This window comes from Pristiophorus japonicus, unplaced genomic scaffold (assembly GCF_044704955.1).
Source record: "Pristiophorus japonicus isolate sPriJap1 unplaced genomic scaffold, sPriJap1.hap1 HAP1_SCAFFOLD_70, whole genome shotgun sequence".
In the NCBI taxonomy this organism is placed as follows: domain Eukaryota; kingdom Metazoa; phylum Chordata; class Chondrichthyes; family Pristiophoridae; genus Pristiophorus; species Pristiophorus japonicus.
The window spans coordinates 1,304,310-1,329,093 of NW_027254613.1; the positions used below are offsets into that span (position 1 = coordinate 1,304,310).

General features: G+C 56.1%; 1 non-coding gene across 1 annotated transcript; it reads right to left on the bottom strand.

Annotated features, from left to right (window-relative positions):
• Positions 1–212: 212 nt before the first annotated feature.
• On the bottom strand, positions 213–285 carry trnav-cac (transfer RNA valine (anticodon CAC)). The gene has a single exon. It is a non-coding gene; the product is annotated as a tRNA-Val (tRNA).
• Positions 286–24,784: the final 24,499 nt, after the last annotated feature.

The following is a 24,784-nucleotide window of genomic DNA, read 5'->3' on the forward strand; positions in this document are numbered from 1 at the left end:
TGTAGAATTGTTACTGAGGGTCAGTGGAAACTTCAATAACTGAACTTTAATCATTCAAGGATTTTAAATCATTGATGACGTTTTCTCCCCGATCTGACTTTACACACTCTGCATTTAGGAGACTGATTTAAAATGTTCAGTGCTCATTCGACAAGGAACCTGGGGCGACTTTTGTTCAATTTATTTCACAACAAAAATAGTCTCCAAAATAATGTTTCTGCCCGGGCTCGAACCGGGGACTTTTCGCGTGTGAGGCGAACGTGATAACAGCTACACTACAGAAACGCGGTGTGATTCAAGTAATCTCAGGAATATAACCAGAGCTTTAACCTACACAGCTGGCCGATACTTCAGGAGCTGGTTTTACGAGAAGAGAATGATGGTGCTATATTTCGGAAGGCTGTGAGTGTGGCAGGAATTGATCTCGTGTTTCCCAGACTTTACACATAGGAACAGGAGATGGCCATTTAGCAGCGAGTGGTGAGGATCTGGAATGCACGGCTTGAAAGGGCGGTGGAGGAAGACTCAATATTATCTTTCAGACGGGAGTTGTATAAGTGTCTGAAGGAAAAACAATTGCAGGGCTACGGGGGAAGGGCGGGGGAGTGTGACTCGCTGCGAGTCGGCACGGGCTCGATAAACCGAATGGCCTTCCGTGCTGTAATCATTCCATGATTCGATAAGTTAGTAGCACATTTCATAGTGTGGGTGGGAGCAGAAAATTGCAAAGGGACATGGATTGAGTCGGCAAAACGAGAGGCACCTGATTCAGGAGATTTGCGGGGTGCAGAAAATCGGGTGTTTAATTACTTTGAAAGGAACATTTTTGTTTTGTGTCGTTTCGGTCATTGAAATATTTGTGAAAGGAATTTTTTGCTGAAAGGGATGCAGCATTTAACCTTCTGCCTTAACATTTCTTTCTGGGTGTCAGCTCACATTTCGTTTCGATGTTATTCTTCCAGAATTGCTATTTTCTTTGGTGTTTCACAATAACCAGACACTTGCTCTAAAGTCAGTCTCACTGTTTCCCCAGTCTCCTGTTGATGATACCAGCAATTAACATTTTGACCCAGACCCCGAAAGCACAGTGTGTAAAATGGTTTATGGCTTCAGAGTTCACTTGCAGAGCACAGTATAAATGATACAATTATGGAATGCCTAAATTAGCATTTCTTTAATTGTGCAAAAGAAGATTGTGGGTTCATTAATGATGATTTTCGATGAAAGCAATATTAAATTAAAATAAATGCAATCGCCCAACATGGGGTTCAAACCCACGACCCTGTAATTAAGTTTCTCATGTTCTACCGACTGAGCACTCGGGGCTTCTGGCGAACGCTGCATTTAATCGCTCATTGCAGCCAGGCGCCTGTTGGCCACCCGCAGCCTGGATACACTAACGTCCCAACAGCACATTGACTGTCGGAGTGGGACCGTGCGGTGCTTCAGAAGACAGGTCGAAAAAGCAAAGTCACTGATTCCGTCCCATGTGCTCCTCCGATCAAGAATAGCAACACACTAAAAATGCTTCAATAATGGTTACACCTGAGCTCCACATTTGTCAATTAGTTGACTCGTTGGCCTAGGTGTATGGTTTTCGCTTTGGTGTTGTTACTTGAAATTTTCGAGAAGTCCCGGGTTCAAATCTCGGACGAGCCCTCAGTTTAGCTATGAATTTTGAAATGGCATCGAACTTTTGCAAAGAAGGACTTGCATTTCTGCAACACCTTTCAGGAAGTCATGACGCCCCAAAGCGCTTTACAGCCGTTGAGTTATGTTTGAAGTGTTGTAGTGTGGGGAAAGATGTGCCCAAATCAACCCACACGAACCGCAACTCTTTGTGAAGGAGTTCGGTGCAAAGAATCAGGTATCTCAGGGACTTGGACTTTCTATGAATGAGTTCTGCTTGTACCTGCATTCAAGCTTGAAACAGCAACTGGGCTTCCATCTCACGGAAGCAGTGAGTAGGTGACCAGGTTGATGTGCGCCGCTTTCAATCTTTGAAATTTCACCAAACAAAGAAACGATGAATCCAACTGTCCCTGTAAGCGACAGATTGAAGGGATCGGTGCTCCAAACAGAGCTGGAACACGCGCAGTGCAGGAATAGGGTCCGCAACATTAAATGTCAGAGTTATTAAGCAGACAATAATTAAACATACACTAACAACTGTACTTACACCCAAACCTTGCAAATGTTAGCCAAAGAACTCAAACACGTTACAGTTCTCAGCCCGGTGTAAAAATTCATCAAACGTTAATAGGATTCTAAACTATCTGTTCCAAATGCAACATTTTATATCTTTTCCTTACCCCTGCTACGTGACAATTGAAACTTTTAATAATATTACCTTATACAACTGCCCAACTTCTGATGGAAGTTCATTAACCTGAAACGTTAACTCTGTTTCTCTCTCCACAGATGCTGCCTGGCCTGCTCAGTGATTCCAGCATTTACTCTTTTTATTCTCCAAACTTATAATCAGAGTATCACTTCCCTTGTCATCTAACTACACTCCTTTTGATATGTATCCTTGTCCTACAAACAGGCTCCTTTCGCACGATTCAGGCATTCATTGGAATTATAACTTCTTAACGATAACAAGTATGTGATGTATGTAACTATGTAATACTTGCCACCAGAGGGCGCGACTGTTGGAGTCCTATTGGTCACCTGCCCATACGTACAGGGCCAGTATAAAAGGTTGGCTGCCACGTTGTTCAGGCACTCTGGAATTGTAATAAAGAAGACTAAGATCACACTAAGATTAGCTCTCAGTACTCAGCCTCGTGGAGTTCTTTTCACAACAATTGGCGACGTGTAACAGAATACAAATCTTCACACAACCATGGCTGCTGTTGGAATATTATAGAGATTCATAGAGTGTGAAATAAATGAGGGCAGCAGGCGGATCTCTGCCTGACACCGGGGAAACAGGGAGACAGACCTTAGAGCAAAAGGATATGGATTGAGTCGGCAAAACTAGAGGCATCTGATCCAGGAGATTCGTGGGGCGCGGAAATTCGGGAGTCTAATGACTTTGAAAGGAACATTTTTGTTTTGTGCCGTTTTGTTCAGAGAAATGTTTGTGAAATGAATATTTTGCAGAAAGGAATGCAGCATTTAACATTTTGCATTTACACTTCTTTCTGGGTGTCAGGATCACATTTCGTTTCAATGGTATTCTTCCAGAATTAATATTTAATTTGATGTTTGGCAATAACCAGATCCTTGCTCCAAGGTCTGTCTCACTGTTTCCCCGGTGTCAGGCAGAGATCCGCCTGCTGCCCTCATTTATTTCATGTGACAGGACACAAAAGTTCAAAATCAACCTGCAGGTGGCCACACATAGCACTGAATAGTCAGGATGGCCGAGTGGTCTAAGATGCTGTGCTCAGGTCACTATCTCCTCTCGCGATAGGTTTCGAATCCTATTTCAGACATTTCTTATATTTAATCATTCGGCAGAACCCATTTGTTTTGTCACCACCAACTCCTCAAAAGTGCGATTCAGCAGTCCACCTGCTCGCTTCACATTTCCGTCTGACCTGGTGCTGAAGTTTGTTCATTCTTTTGTGGAACGACAATCATATATTTTGCCCTGATCATGTGAGGAACTATTCTCCCGATCACATTGGGTTTAATTTTGGTAATCTGGTGCTGAAAGTGGAGATGTTTTCGCAGTGTAACGGTTAACACCTAGTTTTTTGAGTTCTTGCTCAACTTTCTCCTTGAGTGCATATGGTACGGAACGGGGCTTGTAGTAAACCAATCTAGCGTCCTTCTGTACACTGACACTCGCCTTGAAGCCTTGGATCGGACTGCCCGTTTCGCAGAACAACTTTGGATACTTCTTGATGACCTCCTCCATTGATGAAAATCTCGCTTCCACACAGAAAAGCTTACTCCAATCCAGCTTCAGGGAGCTTAATCAATTTCTTCCTTGTAAGGCAGACGTGTCTCCTTTCACTACTGTTCGAGGCAAGTTCTGAAATTGATCTTTATATTTCACCGATCGGTACAGTGATACGACCTACCACAGGAATTTACTCTCCCGAGTAGCCTCGCAGACTATCTTGGGTTTCTCCAGTTGGAAATCACGCAATTTGTCGGAGTACAGTGACTCCGGTATTACACTCACGGATGCACCCGTGTCAATTTCCATTGGTATCTTGAATCCCGCAACATCGATGTGGATTTTGATGCTTTCCGAATCGCTGTCCGTTAAAATCCTGTTCCTGATGATGTGGAACTCTAACATCTCCTCGTCCTGTTGTTCTTCCATACTATGTAGTCTCTTGAGATTTCTACTCATAGCTTTGAACGCTGGGCTCATAGTTTTAAAAACAGGTTTACCCTTCAGTCGGCATGCCTTCGCAAGATGCCCAGTCTTTCTGCAGAAGAAACACTCTGCCTTCACGTGTGGACAACTTTGAGCAATGTGTTGTCCCAGGCACCTACAGCATGACTTCGACGCTCTGGCAGAAGTTCCAGTTATTGAGGCTTTGGGCTCCCTTTTTTATACCTTCAAATGCTCCGATAATGACTCCCCTACCAGTGGAAACAACCTGTCTGCCTCGATCTTGTCTAGTCCTTTCATTATTTTAAATGTTTCTATGAAATCACCCCTCATCATTCAGAACTCCAACGAGTAAAGACCCAGTCTACTCAATCTATCATCATAAACTAACCCCCTCATCTGCGGAATAAGCCGAGTGAATCGTCTCTGTATCCCCTCCAAAGCCAGTATATCCTTCCTTAAGTAAGTTGACCAAAACTGCACGCAGTACTCCAGGTGCGGGCTCAACAGTACCCTATACAGTTGCAACAGGACCTCCCTGCTTTTGAACTCCATCACTCTCGCAATGAAGGCGAACATTTCATTTGCCTTCCTGATTACATGCTGCACCTGCAAACTAACTTTTTGGGATTCATGCACAACGACCAATCGTGGAGCTTTGGAGGCGTGTCCTGCTCAGTTGGCTGAGTGAGCAGTGAGGAGAGCAGCTCCTGTTGTTGCTCCTGGCTGGGCCTGTGAATCAGCCCAGGAAGAGAAGGAAGGAAGGAAGGGGCTTCACCATCAACTTTCACCCAGAGGGAGAGGAGGAAAAAGCAGAAAACTTGAACAACTTTAACATTTCTACAAAGAGTTGGAGAGAGGGGGAAAGACCAACAACAACATCCAGTGTTGAAGGAGGGAGACTCTACCATTCTACAGGTGTGTGTATTGGTGCAGTCCCTAAAAGACGTTGTTGTATCGGTGGGGGTAGGAAAAAAGACAAGTCGTGGGCCGGAACATCGCGGGGGATGTGTGTGTGTGGAAGTGTGTGTGGGGGCCTTGCTTACAACTAAGCCCCACACACAATTGAAGCACCCCTCTCCCATTGCCTAGCCTGGGATAGCTGGAGCTACCTGGCTAAAGAAGCTTTAATAAACCTATTGAACATCGTTGGGAGTGTCTGCCTGTGTGGCTCCCGCTGCACCAGGTGAAGACAACTTCTCCCCTCACCCGATGACCACCCGAAAGACTATTTTTGTTTGCCATCTGGGGATTGCACCCACCCACAGCTGCGAGGGGAGACCTGCCATCGCAGTTTCCCCCCTTCCCAACCCCCACTCTCTTTCTCTGTTACTCTCTGTTTCTCCCCACTCTCTCTGAGAGCCATTCCTCCCAAATTGATTGGAAAAATATAAAAGAATTAAGACAACTGAGCAGAGGGAGCAAGGCCCCTCCGCAATTGCGAAATACGGGAGAGGTGTGCCTTGTTAAGAGCTCCTCTGCTCAGTCGATAAACGAGGCAATTTAAAGACCATTAAGGCCTGTGACTTTGGGGTGGGTGTAGCCCTTAAAGGGACCTCGTGATGGCGACCCCATCTACGCCGGTGTCAGGGCCAGCTAGGATTTATGCGCAGGCGGCATCCACATCCACTGCACCTCCTGCGCCAGCGGCTGCCCTGACACCATAGAGACTTATAACTAAGAAACACGGGGTCAAGAGCTACACTCACCCCACAATGAGCTTCGAGGAGTGCGTGCGGGCGATGGCTGGGGTAGTCGCCCCCTCGGCCATTGTCGCAGCCTCCAAGGTGTCTGGGAAGGACGTGTTCTTCCTGGGGTCGGAGCGGGCGGTGTCCCTGGCCCTCGAAACGGACTCACGGTGGGCGGGACGTTCCTGCCGGTGGACCCTCTCGTGGCCACCGCGCCGAGGTTCATCATATCGAACGTCCCGCCCTTTGTTCCCGCTGAGCACCTCCTCCCTCACCGACACCAAATGGCGGAGGTAAGGTCGGGGATTAAACCCATACCGCTCGGCCTCATAGAGAAAAGCCTGCGAAACGTGTTCTCCTTCCGCCGCCAGCTTTTTGTCCGGCTGGCGCGGGAGGAGACGACGGAAGGGCATTTTAATGTGGTGCACGAGGGGACTGCCTACCACGTCTTCTGGACGTCGGACGGCGTGCGGTGCCATGCCTGTACGGAGGTAGGGCATGTTCGTAAGAACTGCCCCGCCTCCAAGGCCGCCAAACCACCGAGGGCGGCCAAGGCTGGCGCCGCCGCCACCCCTCCCCATCGTTGCGTCCGCGTGCCAGGAGCCGTAGGGGCGCGGGCATCGTCGGAGGCCTTTGTTTTCACGGCCTCCGGCGGGGGGGAGGGAGAGCGTCCGACCGGAAAGAGGGCGCGGAACAAGGTGAAACATATAGAGGTGGGTCCCCTCGGTGCGCCAAACAACTTGTTTACCGCGCTCGGCTCAACCCAGTCATCGGCGAGTGCGGGCTGCCCTGAGGCCATGCCCGAGCCCTTGAACAATACCACAGAGGGGCCCGGGCGCGGGCAAGAAAAGGAAAAGGGTGGGGTGGAGCGGGAGGCCTCGGCAGACATGGGGGTCTACCTGCCTCCGCGCACCCCGAGGAAAAAAAAGGAGGCGGCACTCCAATGACGTTGAGGGGGAACAACATCCCTCCGTGGAGGAATCAGTGCCCGCCGCGTGTCCCGCGTCCAGCACCGGCGCCCCCAAACTGCGCCGTAGGCATAAGGAATCTGTCCCCGGAGAGCGTGAGGCAGTCGAAGCTGCCCAGCCTCTGCCTCCCGGGATTGGCGTGAAAGATCTGCCTGTCGTTGGCGGCGTGGGGCCAGCGGAGGAATGCATTGGCGCCGGGCCGAGCGTCCCGGGGACTGAGGCGGGCGGGGCCGAAAAGGCCGCACCTGAGCCCGCCCAGCCAATAACCGACTTCCCCCGGGACTTGCTCGACTCGGCACAAACGGAAATTTTGAATTTTAATGATTCTGTGCACGCTGGGCCGGGGGGTGGCGGCGGGGAGGGGGAAGAACAGCAACCCTCGCCCCTTATTTTGGAGCTGAGGGACTTGGTGGACCTGGAGAATTTCCTAAACCGGGTCTCTCCGTGTACCCCGGCTCCTGGGGCGGAGGAGGAACCGCTTCCGCTGTCCTTTCCCGACCCAGCACCAGTTTTAAAAGAGCCCAGTGGAGACTCTTCTGCTGACGATCCTGGGGGTGGGATCGTGGCGGAGCCAGGGCCGGATGGAGCGGCCGGGCCGTTTGCCGTAACTCGTGCGGTCGACGGACCGGCTGCTTGCGGCAACCTCCCGGAGGGGGACGGGGACTCGCTGGAGGACGCGTGAGAAGATCTCGAGTCCATCACCAGTGAGGCGGTGGGTCTGCTCGCGTCCGCCGCTGAGACCCTCCTCATTCCTGCAAAGGAACTCCGGGACTTTTTGGTCTAGTACAGGGGTCGCCGCGACCAAGCCCGCCTGCCCTGGAAAAATGGTCTGAGCCGGTGTTGCTCGTCGCTTCCGTCCGCGCCGCCGCTAAAACCATGGCCGCGGGCGGGCCCTTATCAAGGGCGCAAGGCCTTGAGCTACGCCGGCTCAATAAGTTCCTCGCTGGGCTGCTGAAGGAGTGGAGGTCAACAAACGACTCCACTCTCCCCACCACAATAGGTTGGGTAGAGGTTGCAGTATGCTTTTTTCATGAAGATTACCATAGCCAGCCTCAACATCAACGGCAGCAGAGAGGCACGCCGTAGATTTAACAATTTTTCGCTCCTGCGGGAGGGGAAATATGCGTTGTGCTTCCTGCAGGAAACCCACACCGTTCCGGGAGACGAAGCCACGTGTCTCCTGGAATGGCAAGGTGAGCTCCGCATGAGCCACCTCACCACCACTTCTAGTGGGGTGGCCATCTTGCTGGCCCCGCATTTTCAGCCGCAGATCTTGGGGGTCGAGGAGCCCGTGCCAGGCCGCTTGATGTACGTACCGGTTCGCCTGGGGGATGTGCCGCTCCATCTCGTGAACGTGTACGCCCCTCAGCCCGGCCTGCAGCAAACGCGCTTCTTCGAAGAGGTGTCCGCTCTTGGCTCCGTCGACGTCGGCGACTGCATTATCCTCGGGGGGGGTTTTAACTGCACTCTCGAGGCGAGGGACCGCTCCGGTGCCCCGCAGTGCATGACGGCGATGGAGAAGTTGAGGGACCTGGTCGGGTCCTTTGAATTGGTGGACGTCTGGCGAAATCTCGATCCTGACTCCAGCGCCTTTACTTGGGTGAGGCCTGGAGTAGGATGCTCCAGAGTCGACCGCCTTCACGTGTCTCGGGCGTACGTTTCCTGCGTCCCGGCGTGTTCGGACCACCACCTGGTGTGGGCGGAGCTCGCTTCGCTCCGTGCGAGGACGGGGTCCGCCTACTGGCATTTTAACAACCAGCTGCTGGAGGACGTGTGGTTCCAGGACTCGTTCCGTCGTTTGTGGGCCGACTGGAGAAGGAAGCAGGGGGCTTTCATCGTTGAGGCTATGGTGGGACGTGGGCAAGGCTAACGTCCGCGTCTTCTGTCAAGAGTACGCGAGGGGGTCGACAAAGAGGCGGGCGGCCAGGGTCGGGCGCCTAGAAAAAGAGGTGCAAACCTAGAGTCCCGTCTCGGACAAGTCGTTGGGGACCCGGCCCTTATGTACGGTGTACGAACCGAAGATAGCAGTGCTGAAGGACCTGCAGCTCGTCGGGTCCCGAGTCGCGTTCGTGAGGTCGCGGATCCGATTCCTGCGGGATCTGGACCGTGGCTCCCACTTCTTCGACTCGCTGGAAAAAAGACAGGGTGTCCGTAAGCAGCTCTTGACGATGCTGGCCGACGACGGCTCTCTCGTCTCGGATCCGGAGGGCATCAACAACAGGGCCCGTGAATATTACGGGGCTCTGTCATCTCCGGAACCGTCCAGCGAGGAAGCGCGTAGAGCTTTGTGGGAGGACCTGCCGAAGGTCGGCCCGGAGGGCGCCGAAAATCTGGAAGCTCCGCTAAGCTTGGCGGAGCTAACTGGCGCCCTCGACCGGCTCTTGAGTGGAAAATCCCCGGGGCTGGACGTGCTGACCGTGGAGTTCCACAGCGCGTTCTGGGACATCCTAGGGGGCGACTACGCGCGGGTCCTGGGGGAAAGTCTGGCGACCGGGGTGATGCCCCTCTCTTGGCGCAGGGCAGTCATCGTCCTGCTGCCTAAGAAGGGCGATCTCCGCCTCCTTAAGAACTGGCACCCGGTCTCCCACCTCAGCACGGACTACAAAATCTTCGCTAGGACGATGTCTGCTCGTCTTGGTGCTGTGCTGGACGGCATGATCCACCCCGACCAGTCCTACATGTTCCCGGTCCGGACAATCCACGATAACATCCATCTGGTCCGGGACCTCATCCATTATTCCCAGGAGGCTGGTCTGTCGGTCGCCTTCCTATCCCTCGACCAAGAGAATGCGTTCGACAGTGTGGATCACGACTATCTGCTCAGAACTCTGCGCGCTTTCGGGTTCGGGACGCATTTCGTCGCCCGGATCCGAATTTTGTACACCGCTGCGGAGTGTCTGATTAAGGTTCACGGGTCCTTGACGGCGCCCCTTCGCATATGGAGAGGGGTGCGCCTGGGATGCCCCATGTCCGGCCAGATATACGCCGTCTGCGTGGACCCTTTCCTGCGCCTCCTGTGGACGAGGTTGACGGGACTGGCTCTGCAAGGGCCGGGCGTGGAGGTCGTCCTCTCGGCTTACGCCGATGACGTGCTCCTCGCGGTAAAGGATCCCGCTGACCAGCGGAGGATGTGTGAATGCCAGTAGATTTATTCGGACGCATCCTCCGCCAGAATCAACTGGGAAAAATGTTCCGGACTCCTGGTGGGTCAGTGGCGGGTAGACTTCCTGCCGGAGGAGCTCAGGCCTTTTGACTGGAGCACGACCCATCTCCTCTACCTGGGAGTCTACCTTAGCCCCGACGAGGAAGCCTGGCTGGCGAACTGGCAGCAGCTGGAGGCCAAGGTCACCGCTCGTCTAGGGCGCTGGACAGGACTGCTACGAATCCTGTCCTACAGGGGTCGAGCGCTAGTCATAAATCAGCTGGTGGTCGCCATGTTGTGGTACCGGCTGGTCACTTTGACCCCTCCCCCTGCGTTTGTCGCCAAGATACAGAAGAAGCTGGTGGACTTCTTCTGGAACAACAGGAAGCACTGAGTCTCTGCCGCGGATTTGAGGCTCCCGCTTGACGATGGCGGTCAGTCGTTGGTGTGCATCAACACCCAGCTCGCGACTTTCCATCTTCAGACCTTGCAGAGATACCTTTAGGTTGAGCCCACTCCTAGGTGGCGTGCTCTGGCGATGTAGTTCTTCCGCCAGCAGCACGGCCTCAACTACGACACGCAGCTTCTGTTTGTGAGTGTGGGGGGCGTCAGGACCGCCCTCCTGGAGCTGCATGTCTTTTATAAGGAACTCATCAGGGTCTGGAACAAAGTCTCCACCAAGCGCAGCTCTCCACCGGATGCAGTGGCGGCCGTCCTGCAGGAGCCGCTGCTCGGGAAACCGTACCTCCACGACCGAGGTTTTTTGTGGCGGTCGGACGAGAGGGCTGTGGCTGGTGAGGTGACCAGGGTCAGGGACCTGCTCGATAGCGGAGGAGCGGGCTGGATGGCGGCAGAAACGCTTGTGTGGCGCCTAAATTCTGGCAACGTCCGCCATGCTGCCGATGCCATCGAGTCGCTACAAAGAGCTCTGGGCGCCGACTCCGTTAGGTGCATCGAGGAGGCTCAAGCACGTGGAGAGATCCCGTCCGAACTGACCCCCGTCCGGACGGAAATCCTCATCGGCGCCAAAACCCGGAACCTCCCTCGGGGGCCGGCGCCTCATAACTTGAGCCGCCTCGGGGAAATCCCCTCCGTGCCTTTCAGCTCCGCGCGGAGGGCTTTCCTGTACGGGCTGCTCCTGCACACTCTCAACTTTGCCATCCTCGCCTGCCGTCCGGACACGCCATGGTGTACCATCTTGCAGTCCGGAGGAGGCGGGGGTCCCCGGTGGAGGGCACTCTACGCAGGGGTCCTCCCACTATTTGTCAGGTACTTGGCCTGGAGGGTGGTGCACGGAGCAATGCCATGCAATAAATGTTTAAGCCAGTTCACGGGCTCCCAGGCCGCCTGCAATTTCTGCGGTCTGGAAGAGTCCGTGTTCCATGTTTGTATTGAGTGCACGAGGTTGCAGCCCCTGTTTTGCTATCTAAAGGGGCTGCTCCTGAAATTCTGGCTGCACTTCAGTCCCGCACTCCTGATCTTCGGGCACCCTGTGCGGAGGGGAGCGGGTAGTTCCGAGGGCCTCCTCATAGGACTGCTCCTGGGCACGGCCAAGTGTGCCATCAGCCGGTCCAGGCAGCGGGCGGTCGAGGGGTTCGTTCAGCCAGACTGCCTGCCTCTCTTCCGCACATACATCCGGTCCAGGGTGTCCCTGGAGATGGAGCACGCGGTATCCACCCGTACGCTCGTGGCCTTCCGCGACAGGTGGGCACCGGAGGGATTGGAGTGCATCATCACGCCCGGCAACCAAATTTTAATTTGAAGTATCTTTTTAAGTTAATTTGTTTTAATTGCCGGTGCTTTAAGTGTCCCCCTCCCCTTTTATAGGGGGCAATTGAAGAAAGGATATGTTTTTGTGCGTCCAAAAAAAAAACAGAAATACCACAAAAAAAATAAAAGGGCCTGTAAATGTTTGGTGTTTCCCCCAGATCGGGGGGGCACGGTTTAATGTTTTTTGTTTACTCCCAAAAAGAATTTCATGCACAAGGACCAATCGTGGAGCTTTGGAGGCGTGTCCTGCTCAGTTGGCTGAGTGAGCAGTGAGGAGAGCAGCTCCTGCTGTAGCTCCTGGTTGGGCCTGTGAATCAGCCCAGGAAGAGAAGGAAGAAAGGAAGGGGCTTCACCACCAACTTTCACCCAGAGGGAGAGGAGGAAAAAGCAGAAAACGTGAACAATTTTACCATTTCTACAAAGAGTTGGAGAGAGGGGGAAAGACCAACAACAACATACAGTGTGAAAGAAGGGAGACTCTCCCATCCTACAGGTGGTGTATTGGTGCAGTCCCTAAAAGACGTTGTTGTATGGGTGGGGGTAGGAAAGAAGACTAGTCGGGGGCCGGAACATCGCGGTGAGTGTGTATGTGTGGAAATGTGTGTGGGGGCCTTGCTTACAACTAAGCCCCACACACAATTGAAGCACCCCTCCCCCATTGCCGAGCCTGGGATAGCTGGAGCTACCTGGCTGAAGATGATTTAATAACCCTATTGAACATCGTTGGGAGTGTGTGCCTGTGTGGCTCCAGCTGCACCAGGTGAAGACATAATTCTCCCCTCACCCGAAGACCACCCCAAAGACTATTTTTGTTTGCCATCTGGGGATTGCACCCACCCACTGCTGCGAGGGGAGACCTGCCATCGCAGTTTCCCCCCTTCCCACCCCCCACTCTCTTTCTCTGTTACGCTCTGTTTGTCCCCTCTCTTTCTGAGAGCCATTCCTCCCAAATTGATTGGAAAAATATAAAACAATTAAGACAACTGAGCAGAGGGAGCAAGGCCCCTCCCCAATTGTCAACTAGGGGAGAGGTGTGCCTCGTTAAGAGCTCCTCTGCTCAGTCGATAAACGAGGTCATTTAAAGACCATTAAGGCCTGGGATTTTGGGGTGGGTGCAGCCCTTAAAGGGACTCCGTGAATGCGACCCCATCTATGTCGGTGTCAGGGCCAGCGAGGACTTATGCGCAGGCGGCATCCACATCCACGGCACCTCCTGCGCCACCTGCTGCCCTGCCACCATTCAGAACTATAACTAAGAAACACGGGGTCAAGAGTTACACTCACCCCACAATGAGCATCGAGGAGTGCGTGCGGGCGATGGCTGGGGTAGTCGGCCCCTCGGCCATTGTCGCAGCCTCCAAGATGTCTGGGAAGGCCGTGTTCTTCCTGGGGTCGGAGCGGGCGGTGTCCCTGGCCCTCGAAAAGGGGCTCACGGTGGGCGGGACGTACCTGCCGGTGGACCCTCTCGAGGCCACCGCGCAGAGGGTCATTATATCGAACGTCCCGCACTTTGTTCCCGCTGAGCTCCTCCTCCCTCACCTACAACAACTGCGGGAGGTAAGGTCGGGGATTAACCCCATACCGCTCGGCCTCAGGGAGAACACCCTGCGCCACGTGTTCTCCTTCCACCGACAGCTCTTTGTACGGCTGGCGCGGGAGGAGACGACGGAAGGGCATTTTAATGTGGTGCACGAGGGGACTGCCTACCGCGTCTTCTAGACGTCGGACGGCGTGCGGTGCCATGCCTGTAGGGAGGTAGGGCATGTTCGTAAGAACTGCCCCGCCTCCAAGGCCGCCAAACCATCGAGGGCGGCCAAGGCTTGCGCCGCCACCCCTCCCCGTAGTTGCGTCCGCGTGCCGGGAGCCGTCGGGGCGCGGGCATTGTCGGAGGCCTTTGTTTTCACGGCCTCCAGCGGGGGGGAGGGAGAGCGTCCGACCGGAAAGAGGGCGCGGAACAAGGTGAAACATATAGAGGTGGGTCCCCTCGGTGCGCCAAACAACTTGTTTACCGCGCTCGGGTCAACCTGGTCATCGGCGAGTGTGGGCTGCCCTGAGCCCGTGCCCGAGCCCTTGAACAATACCACAGAGGGGCCCGGGCGCGGGCAAGAAAAGGAAAAGGGGGGGTGGAGCGGGAGGACCGGCAGACATGGGGGTCTACCTGCCTCCGCGCACCTCCAGGAAAAAAAGGGAGGCGCCGCTCCAATGAGGTTGAGGGGGAACAACATCCCTCCGTGGAGGAATCAGTGCCCGCCGCGTGTGCCGCGTCCAGCACCGGCGCCCCCAAACTGCGCCGTGGCACAAGGAATCTGTCCCCGGGGAGCGTGAGACAGTCGAAGCTGCCAGCCTCTGCCTCCCGGGGATGGCGTGAAAGATCTGCCCGTCGTTGGCGGCGTGGGGCCAGCGGAGGAATGCCTTGGCGCCGGGCCGAGCGTCCCGGGGACTGAGGCGGGCGGGGCCGAAAAGACCGCACCTGAGCCCGCCCAGCCAATAACCGACTTCCCCCGGGACTTGCTCGACTCAGCACAAACGGAAATGTTGAATTTTAATGATTCTGTACACGCTGGGCCGGGGGGTGGCGGCGGGGAGGGGGAAGAACAACAAACCTCGCCCCTTACTTTGGAGCTGAGGGACTTGGAGGACCTGGAGAATTTCCTAAACCGGATCTCTCCGTGTTCCCCGGCTCCTGGGGCGGAGGAGGAACCCCTTCCGCTGTCGCTTCCCGACCCAGCACCAATTTTAAAAGAGCCCAGTGTGGACTCCTCTGCCGACGATCCTGGGGGTGGGATCGGGGCAGAACCAGGGCCGGATGGAGCGGCTTGGCCGTTTACCGTAACTCGTGCGGTCGACGGGCTGGCTGCTCGCGGTAACCTCCCGGAGGGGGACGGGGACTCGGTGGAGGACGCGTGAGATGATCTCGAGTCCATCGCCAGTGAGGCGGTGGATCTGCTCGCGTCCGCCGCTGAGGCCCTCCTCATTCCTGCAAAGGAACTCCGGGACTTTTTGGTCTAGTGCAGGGGTCGCCGCGACCGAGCCCGTCTGGCCCTGGAAAGATGGTCTGAGCTGGGGCTGCTCGTCGCGTCCGTCCGCGCCGCCGCTAAAACCATGGCCGCGGGCGGGCCCTTATCAAGGGCGCAAGGCCTTGAGCTGCGCCGGCTCCAAACGTTCCTCGCTGGGCTGCTGAAGGAGTGGAGGTCAACAAACGACTCCACTCCCCCCACCACAATAGGTTAGGTAGAAGTTGCAGTATGCTTTTGTCATGAAGATAACGATAGCCAGCCTCAACGTCAACGGCAGCAGAGAGGCACGCCGTTGATTTAACAATTTTTCGCTCCTGCAGGAGGGGAAATATGCGGAGTGCTACCTGCAAGAAACCCACACGATTCCGGGAGACGAAGCCACGTGGCCCCTGGAATGGCAAGGTGAGCACCCCATGAGCCACCTCACCACCACTTCTAGTGGGGTGGCCATATTGCTGGCCCCACATTTTCAGCCGGAGATCCTAGGGGTCGAGGAGCCCGTGCCAGGCCGCTTGGTGTACGTAACGGTTCGCCAGCGGGACGTGCCGCTCCATCTCGTGAACGTGTACGGCCCTCAGCCCGGCCTGCAGCAAACGCGCTTCTTCGAAGAGGTGTCCGCACTTGGCTCCATTTACGTCGGCGACTGCATTGTCCTCGGGGGGGGGGGATTTTAACTGCACTCTCGAGGCGAGGGACTGCTCCGGTGCCCCGCAGTGCATGATGGCGATGGAGAAGTTGAGGGACCTGGTCGGGTCCTTCGACTTGGTGGACGTCTGGCGAAATCTCCATCCCGACTCCAGCGCCTTTACTTGGGTGAAGCCTGGAGTAGGATGGTCCAGAGTCGACCGGCTTTTTGTGTCTCGGGCATACGTTTCCTGCGTCCCGGCGTGTTCGGACCTCCACCTGGTGAGTACGGAGCTCGCTTCGCTCCGTGCGACGATGGGGTCCGCGTACTGGCATTTTAACAACCAGCTGCTGGAGGACGTGCGGTTCCAGGACTCGTTCCGTCGTTTCGGGCCGACTGGAGAAGGAAGCAGGGGGGCTTCCTCTCCTTGAGGCTATGGTGGGACGTGGGCAAGGCTCACGTCTGCGTATTCTGACAAGAGTACGCGAGGGGGTCGACAAAGAGGCGGGCGGCCAGGGTCGGGCGCCTAGAAAAAGAGGTGCTCGATCTAGAGTCCCGTCTCGGTCAAGTCGTTGGGGACCCGGCGGTGTACCAAGCGAAGATAGCAGTGCTGAAGGACCTGCAGCTCGTCGGTTCCCGAGGCGCGTTCGTGAGGTCGCGGATCCGGTTCCTGCGGGATCTGGACTGCGGCTCCCCCTTCTTCTACTCGCTTAAAAAAGACAGGGTGTCCGTAAGCAGCTCTTGACGCTGCTGGCCGACGACGGCTCTTGTCTCGGATCCGGAGGGCGTCAACAACAGGGCCCGTGAATATTACGGGGCCCTGTTCTGTCAGGAGCCGTCCAGCGAGGAAGCGCGTAGAGTTTTGTGGGAGGACCTGTCGTAGGTCGCCCTCGACCGGCTCTCGAGGAGAAAATCCCCGGGGCTGGACGGGCTGACCGTGGAGTTCCACAGGGCGTTCTGGGATGTCCTGAGGGTCGAAAACGCGCGGGTCCTGGGGGAAAGTCTGGCGAACGGGGAGATGCCCCGCTCTTGGAGCAGGGCATTCATCGTCCTGCTGCCTAAGAAGGGCGATCTCCGCCTCCTTATGAATTGGCGCCCGGTCTCCCACCTCAGCACGGACTACAAAATCTTCGCTAGGATGATGTCTGCTCGCCTTGGTGCCGTGCTGGACCACATGATCCTCCCCGACCAATCCTACACGGTTCCGGGCCGGACAATCCACGATAACATCCATCTGGTCCGGGACCTCATCCATTATTCCCAGGAGGCTGGTCTGTCAGTCGCCTTCCTATCCCTCGACCAAGAGAATGCGTTCGACAGTGTGGATCACGACTATCTGCTCGGATCTCTGCGCGCTTTCGGGTTCGGGACGCATTTCGTCGCCCGGATCCGACTTTTGTATACCGCCGCGGAGTGTCTGATTAAGGTTAACGGGTCCTTGACGGCGCCCCTTCGCTTATGGAGAGGGGTGCGCCAGGGATGCCCCATGTCAGGCCAGTTATACGCCATCTGCGTGGAGCCTTTCCTGCGCCTCCTGTGGACGAGGTTGACGGGACTGGGTGGGCACGGTTTAATGTTTTTTGTTTGCTCCCAAAAAGAATTTCATGCACAAGGACCAATCGTGGAGCTTTGGAGGCGTGTCCTGCTCAGTTGGCTGAGTGAGCAGTGAGGAGAGCAGCTCCTGTTGTAGCTCCTGGCTGGGACTGTGAATCAGCCCACGAAGAGAAGGAAGGAAGGAAGGGGCTTCACCACCAACTTTCACCCAGAGGGAGAGGAGGAAAAAGCAGAAAACTTGAACAACTTTACCATTTCTACAAAGAGATGGAGAGAGGGGGAAAGACCAACAACAACATCCAGTGTGGAAGGAGGGAGACTATCCCATTCTACAGGTGGGTGTATTGGTGCAGTCCCTAAAAGACTTTGTTGTATCGGTGGGGGGAGGAAAGAAGACCAGTCAGGGGCCGGACCTTCGCGGGGGGTGTGTGTCTGTGGAAGTGTGTGTGGGGGTCTTGCTTACAACTAGGCGCCACAAACCTTTGAAGCACCCCTCCCCCATTGCCTAGCCTGGGATAGCTGGAGCTACCAGACTGAAGAAACAATTAATCCACCGTAATTAACATCGTTGGGAGTGTGTGCCTGTGTGGCTCCAGCTGCACCAGGAGAAGACATCTTCTCCCCTCACCCGAAGACCACCCCAAAGACTATTTTTGTTTTGCCATCTGGGGAATGCACCCACACACAGCTGCGAGGGGAGACCTGCCCTCGCAGATTCCCCCCCCCCTTCCCACCCCCTCTCTCTTTCTCTGTTACTCTCTGTTTCTCCCCTCTCTCTCTGAGAGCCCTTCCTCCCAAATTGATTGGAAAAAAAAAATAAAACAATTAAGACAACTGAGCAGAGGGAGCAAGGCCCCTCCCCAATTTTCAACTAGGGGACAGGTGTTCTTCGTTAAGAGCTCCTCTGCTAAGTCTTTTGAACGAGGCCAATTAAGACCATTAAGTCCTGTGATTTTGGGGTGGGTGTAGCGCTTAAAGGGACCCCATGATGGCGACCCCATCCACGCCGGTGTCAGGGCCAGCAAAGACATATGCGCAGGCGGCGTCGACATTTACGGCACGTCCTACGCCTCCTGCTACCCTGCCACCTTTCAGATTGATTACTAGAAAACACGGGGTCAAGAGCAACACTCACCCCACAATGAGCATCGAGGAGTGCGTGCGGGCGATGGCTGGGGTAGTCGGCTCCTCAGCCATTGTCGCAGCCTCCAAGATGTCTGGGAAGGCCGTGTTCTTCCTGGGGTCGGAGCGGGCGGTGTCCCTGGCCCTTGAAATGGGGCTCACGGTGGGCGGGAGTTTCCTGCCGGTGGACCATCTCGAGGCCACCGCACAGAGAGTCATCATATCTAACGTCCCGCCCTTTGTTCCCACTGAGCTCCTCCTCCCTCACCGACAACAACTGGGGGAGGTAAGATCGGGGATCAACCCCATACTGCTCGGCGTCACGGAGAGCAGCCTGTGCCATGAGTTCTCCTTCCGCCGCCAGCTCTTTGTCCGGCTGGCGCAGGAGGAGACGACGGAGGGCTATTTTAATGTGGTGCACGAGGGGACTGCCTGCCGCGTCTTCTGGACGTCGGATGGCGTGCGGTGCCATGCCTGCAGAGAGGTGGGGCACGTTTGCAAGAACTGCCCCGCCTCCAAGGTCGCCAAACCACCGAAGGCGGCCAAGGCTGGCTACGCCATAACCCCTCCCACTAGTTGCATCCGCGTGCCTGGAGCCATAGGTGCGCGGGCATCGTCGGGGTCCTTTGTTTTCCCGGCCTCCGGCGGGGGGGAGGGAGAGCGTCCGATTGAAAAGAAGGCGCGGAAGAAGACGAGACATCTAGAGGCGGGTCCAATCAGTGCGCCAGAAAGTTTGAACACCGCGCACAGCCCAACCCAGTTACCGGCGAGCGCGGGGTGCCCTGGGCCCGTGCCCGAGCCCTTGACCAATACCGCAGAGGGGCTCGGGCGAGGGCAAGATAAGGAAAAGGGGTGGGCGGAGCGGGAGGCCTCGGCAGACATGGAGGTCTCCCTGCCTCTGCGCACCCCCAGGAACAAAAGGAGGCACCGCCCCAATGAGGCGGAGGGGGAACAACATACCTCCGCGGAGGAGGCGGTGCCCGCCCCGTGTCCCGCGTCCCCTACCAGCGCCCCCAAGCTGCGCTGTAGGCGAGAGGAATCTGTCCCCGGGGAGGGGGAGGCAGTCGAGGCTGCCCAGCCGCTGCATCCCGGGAATGGCGTGGAAGATCTGCCTGTCGTGGGGGACGTGGGGCCAGCGGAAGAATGCGTAGCCGCGGGGTCGAGCGTCCCGGGGACTGAGGCGGGCGTCACCGAAAATGCCGAACGTGAGGCCGCCCAGCCAATAGCCAACTTCCCCCGGGACTTGCTCGACTCGGCAAAAACTGACACTGCAGTCAATTGTAATATACATCCACACGCTGGGCCGGTGGGTGGCGGCGGGGAGGGGAAGAACAACAACCCTCTCCCGCTATTTGCAGCTGAGGGACTTGGTGGACCTGGAGAATTTCCTAAACCAGGTCTCTCCGTGTTCCCCGGCTCCTGGGGCGGAAGAGGAACCCCTTCCGCTGTCGCTTCCCGACCCAGCACCAATTTTAAAAGAGCCCAGTGGGGATTCCTCTGCCGACGATCCTGGGGGTGGAGCGGGCATAGCCAGGGCCGGATGGAGCGGCCGGGCCGTTTGCCGTAACTCGTGCGGTCGACGGGCTGGCTGCTAGCGGCAACCTCCGGAGGGCGACGGGGACTCGGTGGAGGACGCGTGAGAAGATCTCGAGTCCATCGCCAGTGAGGCAGTGGATCTGCTCGCGTCCGCCGCTAAGACCCTCCTCATTCCTGCAAAGGAACTCCGTGACTTTTTGGTGCAGTGCCGGGGTCGCCGCGACCAAGCCCGTCTGGCTTAGGAAAGATGGTCTGAGCCGGTGTTGCTCGTCACTTCCGTCCGCGCTGTCGCTAAAACCATGGCCGCGGGCGGGCCCTTATCAAAGGCGCAAGGCCTTGAGCTGTGCAGGCTCAAAAAGCTCCTCGCTGGGCTGCTGAAGGAGTGGAGGTCAACAAACGACTCCACTCCCCCCAACACAATAGGTTCGGAAGATAACCATAGCCAGCCTCAACATCAACGGCAGCAGAGAGGCACGCCGTAGATTTAACAATTTTTCGCTCCTGCGGGAGGGGAAATATGCGCTGTGCTTCCTGCAAGAAACCCACACCGTTCCGGGAGACAAAGCCATGTGGCTCTTGGAATGGCAAGGAGAGGTCCGCCTGAGCCACCTCACCACCATTTCTAGTGGGGTGGCCATTTTGCTGGGACCGCATTTTCAGTCGGAGATCTTGGGGGTCGAAGAGCCCGTGCCAGGCCGCTTGCTGCACGTCACGGTTCGCCTGGGGGACGTGCCGCTCCATCTTGTGAACGTGTACGCCCCTCAGCCCGGCCCGCAGCAAACGAGCTTCTCCGAAGAGGTGTCCGCTCTTCTTGGCTCCGTCGACGTCGGCGACTGCATTTTCCTCGGGGGGGATTTTAACTGCACCCTCGAGGCGAGGGACCGCTCCGGTGCCCCGCAGTGCATGACGGCGATGGAGAAGTTGAGGGACCTGGTCGGGTCCTTCGATTGGTGGACGTCTGGCGAAATCTCCATCCCGACTTCAGCGCCCTGACTTGGGTGAGGCCTGGAGTAGGATGTTCCAGAGTCGACCGCATTTACGTTTCTCAGGCGTACGTTTCCTGCGTCCCGGCGTGTTCGGACCACCACCTGGTGTGGGCGGAGATCGCTTCGCTCCGCGCGAGGACGGGGTCCGCGTACTGGAATTTTAACAACCAGCTGCTGGAGGATGTGCGGTTCCAGGACTCGTTCCGTCGTTTCTGTGCCGGCTGGAGAAGGAAGCAGGGGAGCTTATCCTTCTTGAGGCTATGGTGGGACGTGGGCAAGGCTCACGTCCACGTCTTCTGTCAAGAGTACGCGAGGAGGTCGACCAAGAGTCGGGCGGCCAGGATCGGGCTCCTAGGAAAAGAGACGCTCGACCTAGGGTCCCGTCTCGGTCAAGTCGTTGGGGACCCGGCCCTTACGGACGGTGTACGAAGCGAAGAAGGCTGCGCTGAAGGACCTGCAGCTCGTCGGGTCCCGAGGCGCGTTCGTGAGGTCGCGGATCCGGTTCCTGCGCGTCTGGACCATGGCACCCCCTTCTTCTACTCACTGGAAAAAAGACAGAGTGTCCGTAAGCAGCTCTTGACGCTGCTGGCCGACGACGGCACTCTCGTCTCGGATCCGGAGGGCGTCAACAACAGGGCTCGTGAATATTACGGGGCCCTGTTCTCTCCGAAGCAGTCCAGCTAGGAAGCGCGTAGAGTTTTGTGGGAGGACCTGCCGATGGTCAGCCCGGAGGGCGCCGATAATCTAGAAGCTCCACTAAGCCTGGCAGAGCTGACCGGTGCCATCGACCGGCTCTCGAGGGGAAAATCCCCGGGGCTGGACGGGCTGACCATGGAGTTCCACAGGGCATTCTGGGACGTGCTGGGGGGCGACTACGCGCGGGTCCTGGGGGAAAGTCTGGCGACCGGCGAGATGCCCCTCTCTTGCCGCAGGGCAGTCATCGTCCTGCTGCCTAAGAAGGGTGATCTCTGCCTCCTTAAGAACTGGCACCTGGTCTCCCTCCTCAGCACGGACTTCAAGATCTTCGCCAGGGCGATGTCTGCTCGCCTTGGTGCCGTGCTGGACCACATGATCCACCCCGACCAGTCCTACACGGTCCCGGGCCTGACAATCCACGATAAAATCCATCTGGTCCAGGACCTCATCCATTATTCCCAGGAGGCTGGTCTGTCGGTCGCATTCCTATCCGTCGACCAAGAGAAGGCGTTCGACAGGGTGGATCACGACTATCTGCTCGGAACTCTGCGCGCTTTCGGGTTCGGGACGCATTTCTTCGCCTGGATCCGACTTTTGTACGCCGCCGCGAAGTGTCTGATTAAGGTTAACGAGTCCTTGATAGCGCCCCTTCGCTTTGGGAGAGGGGTGCGCCAGGGATGCCCCATGTCCGGCCAGTTATACGCCGTCTGCGTGAAGCCTTTCCTGCGGCTCCTGCAGACGAGTTTGACGGGACTGGCTCTGCAAGTGCCGGGCGTGGAGTTCGTCCTCTCGGCTTATGCCGATGACGTGCTCCTCGCAGTAGAGGATCCCGCTCACCTGCGGAGGATGCGTGAGTGCCAGGAGATTTACTCCGCCGCATCCTCCGCCACAATCAACTGGGAAAAATGTTCCGGACTCCTGGTGGGTCAGTGGCGGGTGGACTCCCTGCCGGAGGAGCTCAGGCCTTTTCCCTGGAGCACGACCCATCTCCTTTATCTAGGAGTCTACCTTAGCCCCGACGAGGAAGCCTGGCCGGCGAACTGGCAGGATCTGGAGTCCAAGGTCGCCGCTCGCCTAGGGCGCTGGACAGGACTGCTCCGAGTGCTGTCCTACAGGGGTCGAGCGCTAGTCATAAACCTGCTGGTGGTCGCCATGTTGCGGTACCGGCTTGTCACTTTGACCCCTCCATCTGCGTTTGTCGCCAAGATGCAGAAGAAGCTGGTGGACTTCTTCTGGAACAACAGGAAGCACTGGTTCTCTACGGCGGTCTTGAGACTCCCGCTTGGGGAGTGCGGTCAGTCGTTGGTGTGCGTCAGAACCCAGCTCGCGACTTTCCGTTTTCACACCCGACAGAGATACGTTTACGTCGAGCCCCCTCCTAGGTGGCGTGCTCTGGCGACGTATTTCTTCCGCCAGCAGCACGGCCTCAATTACGACACGCAGCTCCTGTTTGTGAGTGTGGGGGGCGTCAGGACCGCCCTCCGGGAGCTGCATGTCTTTTACAAGGAACTCATCAGGGTCTGGAACAAAGTCTCCACCAAGTGCAGCTCTCCAGCGGCTGGAGTGGTGGCCGTCCTGCAGGAGCCGCTGCTCGGGAATCCGTACCTCAAAGACCAAGTTTTTAGGTGGCGGTCGGATGAGAGTGCTGTGCCTGGTGAGGTGACCAGGGTCAGGGACCGGCTCGATGGCAGAGGAGCGGGCTGGATGGCGCCAGACCGGCTGCCGCAGCGCCTGAATTCTGCCAAAGTCCACCACGCGGCCGATGCCATTGAGTCGCTAAAAAGAGCTCTGGGCCCCGACTCTGTTAGGTGCATCGAGGAGGCTCAAGCATGTGGGGGGATCCCGTCCGAACTGACCCCCATGCGGACGGAATTCCTCATCGATGCCAAACCCCGGAACCTCCCTCGGGGGCCGGCGCCTCACAACTTGAGTCGCCTCGGCGAAATCCCCTCCATGCCTTTCAGTTCCGCGCGGAGGGGTTACCTGTACGGGCGGCTCCTGCACACTCTCAACTTTGCCATCCTCGCCTGCCGTCCGGACACGCCATGGCGTACCATCTTGCCGTCCGGAGGAGGCGTGGGTCCCCGATGAAGGGCACTCTACATGGGAGTCCTCTCATTATTTATCGGGGATTTGACCTGGAGGGTGGTGCACGGAGCAGTGCCGTGCAATAAATTTTTAAGCAATTTCTGAGGTCTGGAAGAGTCCGTGTTCCATGTTTTTATGGAATGCACGAGGTTGCAGCCCCTGTTTTATTATTTAAAGGGGCTGCTCCTGAAATTCTGTCTGCACTTTAGTCCCACACTCCTGATCTTTGGGCACCCTGTGCGGGGGGGAGCGGGTAGGTTCGAGTGCCTCCTCGTAGGACTGATCGTGGGCATGGCCAAGGGTGCCATCAGCCGGTCCAGGCAGCAGGCGGTTGAGGGATTCGTTCAACCTGACTGCCTGCCTCTCTTCCGCGCGTACATCCTCGCCAGGGTGTCCTTGGAGATGGAGCATGCGGTGTCCATCAGTAGGCTCGAGGCCTTCCGCGAGAGGTGGGCACCGGAGGGACTGGAGTGCATCGTCATGCCCGGCAACCAAATTTTAATTTGATTTTATGTTTTTAAGTTAATTTGAATTAATTGCCGGTGCTATTAGTGTCCCCCTCCCTTTTATAGGGGGCACTTGAAGAAAAAATTCGATTCTGTGCCAAAAAAAAAAAGAAAAACCAAAATGGCATTGTAAATGTTGGTGTTTCCCCCAGATCGGAGGGCACGGTTCAATGTTTTTCCGTTAACTCCCTAAAAGAGTTTCATGCACAAGGTCCCCATGTCCCTCTGCACCGCAGCATGTTGTAATTTCTCCCCATTCAAATTATATTCCCTTTTACTATTTTTTTTCCCAAGGTGGATGATCTCACACTTTCCGATATTGTATTCCATCTGCCAAACCTTACGCCATTCGCTTAACCTATCCAAATCTCTTTGCAGCCTCTCTGTGTCCTCTGCACAACTCGCTTTCCCTCTAATCTTTGGGTCATCTGCAAATATTGTTACACTACACTCTGTCCCCTCTTCCAGGTCATCTATGTATATTGCAAACAGTTGTGGTACCAGCACCGATCCGTGTGGCACACCACTAACCACCGATTTACAACCTGAAAAGGACCCATTTATCCCGACTCTCTGCATTCTGTTCGCCAGCCAATTCTCGATCCATGCTAATACATATCCTCTGACTCCGCGTACCTCATCTTCGGAAGTAACCTTTTGTGTGGTACCTTATCGAATGCCTTTTGGAAATCTAAATACACCACATCCATCGGTACACCTCTATCCACCATGCTCGTTATATCCTCAAAGAATTCCAGTAAATTAGTTAAACATGATTTCCCCATC